The sequence below is a fragment of the Eucalyptus grandis genome, chromosome 3, assembly GCF_016545825.1.
Source record: "Eucalyptus grandis isolate ANBG69807.140 chromosome 3, ASM1654582v1, whole genome shotgun sequence".
NCBI classification, from domain to species: Eukaryota; Viridiplantae; Streptophyta; class Magnoliopsida; order Myrtales; family Myrtaceae; genus Eucalyptus; species Eucalyptus grandis.
The window spans coordinates 12835543-12843034 of record NC_052614.1 but is presented as its reverse complement, the minus strand read 5'-3'; the positions used below and the strand labels follow the sequence as shown (position 1 = coordinate 12843034).

General features: G+C 40.8%; 1 long non-coding RNA gene across 2 annotated transcripts; it reads right to left on the bottom strand.

Moving 5' to 3' along the window:
* Positions 1-4979: 4979 nt before the first annotated feature.
* LOC104429860 lies at positions 4980-7095 on the bottom strand. 2 transcript variants are annotated; one of them, XR_005549340.1, is made up of 3 exons: positions 6031-7095; positions 5381-5465; positions 4980-5058 (listed from the first exon to the last, which is right to left on the bottom strand). It is a non-coding gene; the product is annotated as an uncharacterized LOC104429860 (long non-coding RNA). The 2 variants fall into 2 exon arrangements; XR_005549341.1 differs by having other exon boundaries at positions 4990-5070.
* Positions 7096-7492: the final 397 nt, after the last annotated feature.

Here is a 7492-nt window from a genome sequence, read left to right as displayed (position 1 = left end):
CTCGCTAAATCCGGCAAGGGCGAGCTCGAGCTCGTTGGCGTTAGTGAGCCGGGCGAGCCAGCTTGCCTGTGGTCGGTCGCCGACCGTCGTCGTGGCCCCGGCCAGCCAAAGAAAGAAGAGGAAGAAGAGAAAAAAAATAAAAAATAAAAAATAAAAATAAAAATAAAAATAATTATTTTAAAATTATAAAAATTATCCATTAAATTTGTATTGTATAAAATCATGTTATTAATACCATTTTAATATATATATATATATATATATATATATATATAAGCTTTTTTAGGTTTCGTTAAATGGGTCGGGTATGAGTTGGATATGGGTCGGATCGGGTATTGGTCAAAAAATTTACACTACAATAAATGGGTCATAAACGGGTTAAATGGGTCGATTTGGGTCGGACCATTTATGACCCGACCCAAACCCGACCCGACCCCCGTTTAATGGGTCTAGCGAGGGCATGCCGTTCGGTCGAGAAGAGGCCCGGTTGGTTTGCCAAGGATGGCGGCCAAAGCCTCTTTCGACCATCCTCCTAGACCTATAAATAAGGCGTCTGAGAACAAAAAAAAAAAAAAAAAACACACTCGAGAAGGGCAGCAAGCCTAGAGGACTTCCCAGGAGAAACATCCGTGGGGACCTCCGAGTCACTACCATCCGCGATCCATGGCCCGAGCCGATGAAGACTGAGCTTGCTACTCTGATTACCGCCACAACATGCCCAGTTGCCACACGCAATGCCTATCGCTATCCCATCGCTGCTCAACCACCGACGACGCCGCCTGCTTGCGTCGCTTCTGCTACGGCCTAGACCCATGTACATCGCCGTTCTGACTCGGGACGACCTCGTCGCTCTCGATCTCAGCCAAGCCTCATGCCATTGAGCCCACCGTCGCCTCTACTATTTCTCGCCACCTCGCTATCGCGTTTGTTGGTCCCACGATGACCAACGTTGCTCGTTGCAGCCAGGCCAGGCCAAGCCATGACGAGCTCGGCTGCCCCCATCGGCGTCGTGGAAGAGGCAGAGAAGGGGAGAGGCACAAGTCAGGTTAGAGCCGGGTCGGACGCAAGGATCCATTTAGGCCTTTAGGGTTTGGCTTTTTGGGCTGAGATGAATCAGGCCTGTTGGGCTTATATTGTTCTCTTAGGCCAAACTTGGTCTTTGTTTAGCATCTGGGCTTGACTAATTCTTCTTTTTTATTTTCAGGTACTTCCGTTGGGCCAAGTGAACTGGACCCATTAGCCGGACTCAACCCAGTCGAGGAGTCCAAGGCCCTAGAGTCCGGGCCTCATCCTGACCCGAGTCCGATTGATTATAATATAATATTATAAAATATTTTAATAAAAAAATAAAAAAAGAAGAACCCAAAATGTTTTATATTTTCCCCAAAAAAAAGCCTAAAAGATGGGTTTTTATTCTCCATAAATGCATGGAAAATCCTTGAAAATCCAAAAAGTCTTTGGGTTTAAATAAGGTTAGGTACGAGATGGGTATTAATGATTAATTACTATAATCAAATCTTTGATCATAATTTTTCTGATTGCATAGGAGTAAAATATTTTTTACAAACCCACCCCATTGGTGGTCGTGCGGTTTGCACTTTGCTCCCCCGGCAAAGGGAGTGGGTTCAAATCCTTGCGATCGCTTGTGCGACTCACCCGCGGTCGGGTCAGGTTGGGCTTGGTTCGTCCTGGGTTTATGCCGCCGGCTACCATCTATACGGCGGTTCCCAGGTCACCAAAAATATATATATATATATATATATATATATATATATTAAAATATATTATTTGGGTTTCTAATCAGCCCACATCAAATCGATTAGTAACGACTCTTATTTAAAATTGACTTGCAAGTGGAAAAAAAAAAAAACTCGAAACATAAAGTCGTAAAGTTGTAAATTGATGGGCTTGGGAGAGTCTAGGCTAAACCTAATACTTAGTAGTGAGCCACTAGCCTTTGCTTAGGGGTTGGACCAATGTGTGTACAAGAGAGAGATGTCATGGGCAATGGTCATCAAAAATTTGATTCTTTCTTTATTTCAAGGTACTTAAATTTTTTTCAATTAATAGATATTTTTTGATATAATGAGTAATAGCTCATCCAAAATTTGACCGATGTATTAGTTTTATTGTGAGAAGGAAAAAGGTCATTTATTTACTTTTATTAAGCAAAGACAAATACGTAGGTGAACGAAAAATAGTTTACGGTAAAGAAATTACTACAAAAATTCGGAAAATTAAGGATGGACAAAGAAAAGAGTCACTAAATATTCTCCGTTGGAAAATCAGAGAGCCTGTTCATTTAATCTGAATATTTACCTAGGACATTAAAGTAATCTAGCATATTCAAGTCCCCAAGCTCATTAAATCTCTTGTTCTTAGGAGTGAAGTAATTCTTCTGTTATTATACTTAAGTTTCTAATTAACCCATCAAAAATAGGTCAGTGGCAACCCCTAATTTAAAATCATTTGTATGTTAAATAACTTGAACCTATGTCACAAATTGGTAGTGCTTGGAAGAGCCTGAGCTAAGTTTAGGCTTAGTAATCTATTAGCCAAACCCTAGGTGGTCCATCCAAGATTAGGTTGCGATAGCTTGACAACTCCATTAGGGACTTGAGTTAAAACTCTTAATAGACTTAGGTCAATTTTATTTTTCAATATTTTTATTTATTTATTTATTTATTTATTTATTTATTATTATTATTATTATTATTATTATTATTTTATTATTATTTTATTTTATTTTATTTCATGGTGAGAATACCGGGTATGTCCCTAACATCATATCCTTGCAAAAGGGAAGTAGAAGGGAGTATTCTTTGCTAACCCTTATTTTGTTGGGAGGTGTTGGAATGAATGATCTATATTCTCTGTTTGGAAGTGTTGCTTCCATTTAAATTGTTATGCATGTTTTATTATTTTAGCACTACACGATTGCACATACAACCATGCCACCGGACCTAAGCCGTGGCAGGATATTTTAGGATGGTATTGAGAAGGAAACTTCATTGAAAGTGAGATTGCTATGTACAGGTTGACCTTCTTTTCCTTGAAAGTTCTTCATGGTGTCATATGTGTTTGTCCTTGTCCGAGAAACTGTGTGACTATAGAACATTCCTTTCGACTAAACCAGAGTTAGGAGGACTTGACACTTTGAACGCGAGATTGCGGTGGTCAAATCTTCCTTTTAGCACTGCCTTGTTAAGCAAAATGTTTTCCATCTAGATGGAAATCGAGTCTCACGTTTTATGTGCATGTTTATGTGGTTGTCATCATTTTTTTTTTTTTTGTGAAATAAGTTTTCTATCCCTACACTATGCAATTTACTTACTTTGTCGTGCTTTTGGTCGGTCCATGACAATTTAGGTCAATCATTGATTTAATTCATTTGTTAGTAAAAAATGAAATGATGAAATTGCCATGGAATGAGTCATTTGAAAAATAAAAAAAAAAAATGGAGAATTTGATTTCAATTCACGTCTTTATTGTTCTTATTAGGGAATTTCAGATTTTTGCTATTCCTAGTTCATGTTTAAGAAATTTGTTATCTTTATTTTCTAGTCCATGCTAGGGTGTCATATGTCTTCATTTTTCAAGTTTGGACTTTTTGTGAATAAATAAAAAAAGAAAAGATAGATTAGATTGTTGTCATAGACAACTATTTACACCTCATGCTTACATATGCTTAGTCATTTAAACTAGGTGATCATGGAGCAATCTTGCTTACGCATTCGTACACGCTGAAAAGCAAAAATAGCCGATCAAAGTGAATTTATGAGCCGTGTTGCTAATATGGAGAACAAACATAAGCAAGTTTTCAATGTTCTTCAACAACTTTCGAAGCAAGTGAACCATATGTCAAACCACTTTGATCAACTCACCATGACTTCACTCTCTTCAAGTCCAGGGGTTGGACTTAGATATAGCCCTTCAATGCCAACCCAAAGGGCAAAGTTGTCATTAATAGCAATATCCCCCAATCCCCCAATCCTATGGAATTGAATGCCCTAAGCTCAAAGTTCATAAAGCATGAACAAAGCAAATTCAGTATACCTGTTCCAATATCACACCCCCAACAAACCAAAGCATAATTGCACCAAAAGGACCTCTTGAGATGCCAATCCTCGGGTCGACATTGAAGTGCTAGAAGATAGTTCACTCCTCTCTCTAGATCCCTATCCCAAATACTAACGTCCTTCGAAAGAAGGGGTTGCTATCCCGTCAACCAAAGTGGCCCAATGTTGAAATATTTTCTAGCTACGACCCCTCCTAGAAATGTGAATACCATAAAGGAAACTGAGACATTTGACTGATGAATGTATGACCTTGAATCATAATTCCAAAACTTATTGGATACTAAGGTATTTGCCTTCCATATGACTTAACTGAATGTCAAAAAGAATCCTTTACGTGAGCATGAAGGTAGGGTGAATGCCATATTTGGGTTTAATGTTGGTCAATTCAAGAACTTGAGAGTGCATGTTGCAGATGTTTATGATGGACTCGTGAGAGCTAGGTACTATTCGGATCATGAGGCAATCTCCATGTCCCTAATGAAGGAAAGAGTCACTGAATTGGTGGATGCCGAAATGATTTTATATGCTAACCACATTTACATAGTCTCTATTATATCCCAAGTTGTCATCAATTGGGAAGAATAGGCTGCATTGAATGCTAATAGCAATGAGATGAATCCCCTACTTGGGGACATGCCTCTATTGGAAGATGTAGAATTGTCTATTAAAGTCCCTATGCTAGACGGAGGACGTGAACACGGAAGCCATAACCTATTACCTCTTGATATCTACGAGATGGTTCCTAGTCTTGTGGAAGTGATGCATGAAGGAAAAGAGGTGATAGATACTCGAGGAAAGCCAAGTAGCAAATTTGATTACTATGTGAGGTATTTGGCTCTCCCAACTTTTTAAATTGACCCTCGTGACATTATCATAGAAATATAGAGTGGCATAGATGATCTCCACTTCACAAGCCATATTCCAGCAAGTGAGCAAGAAATGGAGAACTAAGATTCCCAAATTGCTCAAGATAATGCTCCTGAATTATGCACTATAAGACAATGTTGATATAATCGTTCATTCCATTATCTTATTTCTCATCCACTCATGAAGGTTCAAACTATCAGCATAATTTGAAAATGATAAAGCCGAAAGGAAGATAAAGAAGATAAAGTTTCCATTGTCTCTCAACGGCCACATACAGAACAAGCTTGAATATAGGCATCGCCCTCGTTATTCTGAATATGAATGTTGACAACAAACGGAATATTAATATGCAAATACACAACTGACAAAACCCTCATAGGAGAGAGTACATCATGCAAATTATAAAATCACATCAACTGATACAGGAAAGGTACCTTGGTAACAGCCATTTCAGGAGCTTTCATAAGGTCATCATAACCTCAGAACTCTTAGACAAGTGCCCCACCGTCCGAGCAATTGCTGAAAATACAATTAACATAAGTTGGTTAAAAAGTGGAGAAAGAGATCTTATGCCAGAGAAGTAGAGTATTTTTCAGTTAGAGAAGTGGCAACATTCGGCCCTAAGAAACTGAAATCTAATTTAAATATTGACATGCCACTCAGAAACTTGTCAACCACAATATCTCCTACGGTAAAGGCAGTAAAAAGGCTGCTACGAATCTCCGTAGACAGGTAATATAGCTGTAATTCTCGGCAACTTTATGCTTATTTTCACAGGATTTCTACAACGCCTAATTATCCCTATCACAGACAACCTTCCATGAATGAAAATACCCTCCATCAAGGCAAAGCATGGACACTTCACCAAATTAAGACAGCAAATTTTCACATAAGAAATCTATATGGAAAAATCTAAACTAACATAAGAAAACCATACCAACAGCGTGAGGACAGTCACGAGCAAAGTTTCACTCCCAAGACGAAAGACGGGAAGATGATCACTTGATCATCTCGCAAACCATGTCATGATAATATGTAGGAACAAAAATAATGCTGGAAATCATAACCACAAATTAAAAGATACCTCCACAGTAGCTTCATCTTCATCACTGACTTCGGATTTGGACCTCTCTGATTCCTCATCACTGTTGTCATCCACGCTCTCCCATCTTAGTAAATGTTACTTGATGCGTGAAACAAGACCAGGACAAGGTCTGCACATAATTGACTTGCTCGTTTTCATCCCTTTCAACTCCTACTGAAATCCCCAGCATTCTTGTCCCATCGATCCAGCATATTGGTGTACACTTCAGCACCAAGTAAACTAGTTCCACGCAATTATTCGCAATCAAATACACAGGCAGAAAAATGGTGGAGCCCAAAGTACCCGGGACGTAGCCGAAGCTCTTAAGGCGTTGCTCGAGCTGAGCGAGGTCGCTTCGGTTCTTCTGGAAAACCTCGTTGCAGTGACCTAACAGCTCCTCAAACGACACGGTCCCAAACGACATGGAGTCGAGCAAATTGAGATCGCTGCTCGCAGCCGACACGCGTCGGTTCAAGCACTGAATGAAGGTCGAAGAAGCTGAATCTGCGATCAAAACGCCAAAAAAATCAATCGGCTGAGAAGAAGGAAAACGCACCGCCCGAAATAAAAATCATCCCTTGCAACTTTTCTCGGCTCAATATCCGAAAGAAACGCAAAGTAACCCGCTGTAGCAAGTGAAACGAGAAGAGATTCAACTCAGCGATGCGATTCACAGCTTTAATAGCTGGATGAAACGAGAGAGGGGACCGAGAGGGATGGGACGGCGATCGATGGATTACTGGAGGGCGTCCACGGCGGATTCATGCGCGAAGGAAAGCCGCGCTGGAGCAGAAACGGAGCAAGTAACGGAGCAAAGAGTGAGCATCGGAGCAGAGACGGAGCCAGCGACGGAGCAGAGAGCGAGCAACCGTCGGAGCGACGGCGGAGAGGCTGCTTGGAACGCCGGAGCAGCAACAGCAATCGACGAAAGCGCCGAGTAGCAAATGAGAGCGACAGCAGAGATTCAAAATTTGAAAAAGCCTCCGCTCGCTTGACAGAGGAATCGCTTTTCTCCTTTCTGGGAGGAAAGAACGAAGAAGAGGAGAGAGAAAACGATAAATGTGCGCACACAGAAGAGAGAGCGCGCGCGGGGCCAGGTGCAGGCTAGATAAAAGAGAAACATGACTATTTTACGTGCAGAAATCCCGCCGTCGCCACGTGGCGCCTCATGATTGGTCGGGAGCCATTCTCCGGACCACCCAATATTTTCTTGGTCCTATTTTCTCTCTTCATCAAAGACATCCGTGTCCTCGCTCTCCCTCTCATCCTTCATTTCAAACTCTCACTCCCTCTCTCCCCCCTCTCCCCCTCTCTCCTGCGTATGAATGCACTCTTCCTTTTTTTTCGGTTTCCAAAGATGGGCTTGGGCAGTTTTTTTTTTTTTTTTTTGTCAACTCCCATAAGAAAACATCCCTCCTCAAAACCAGTTGTCATTCTCGCTATATATCCCGAACTAAGTTTA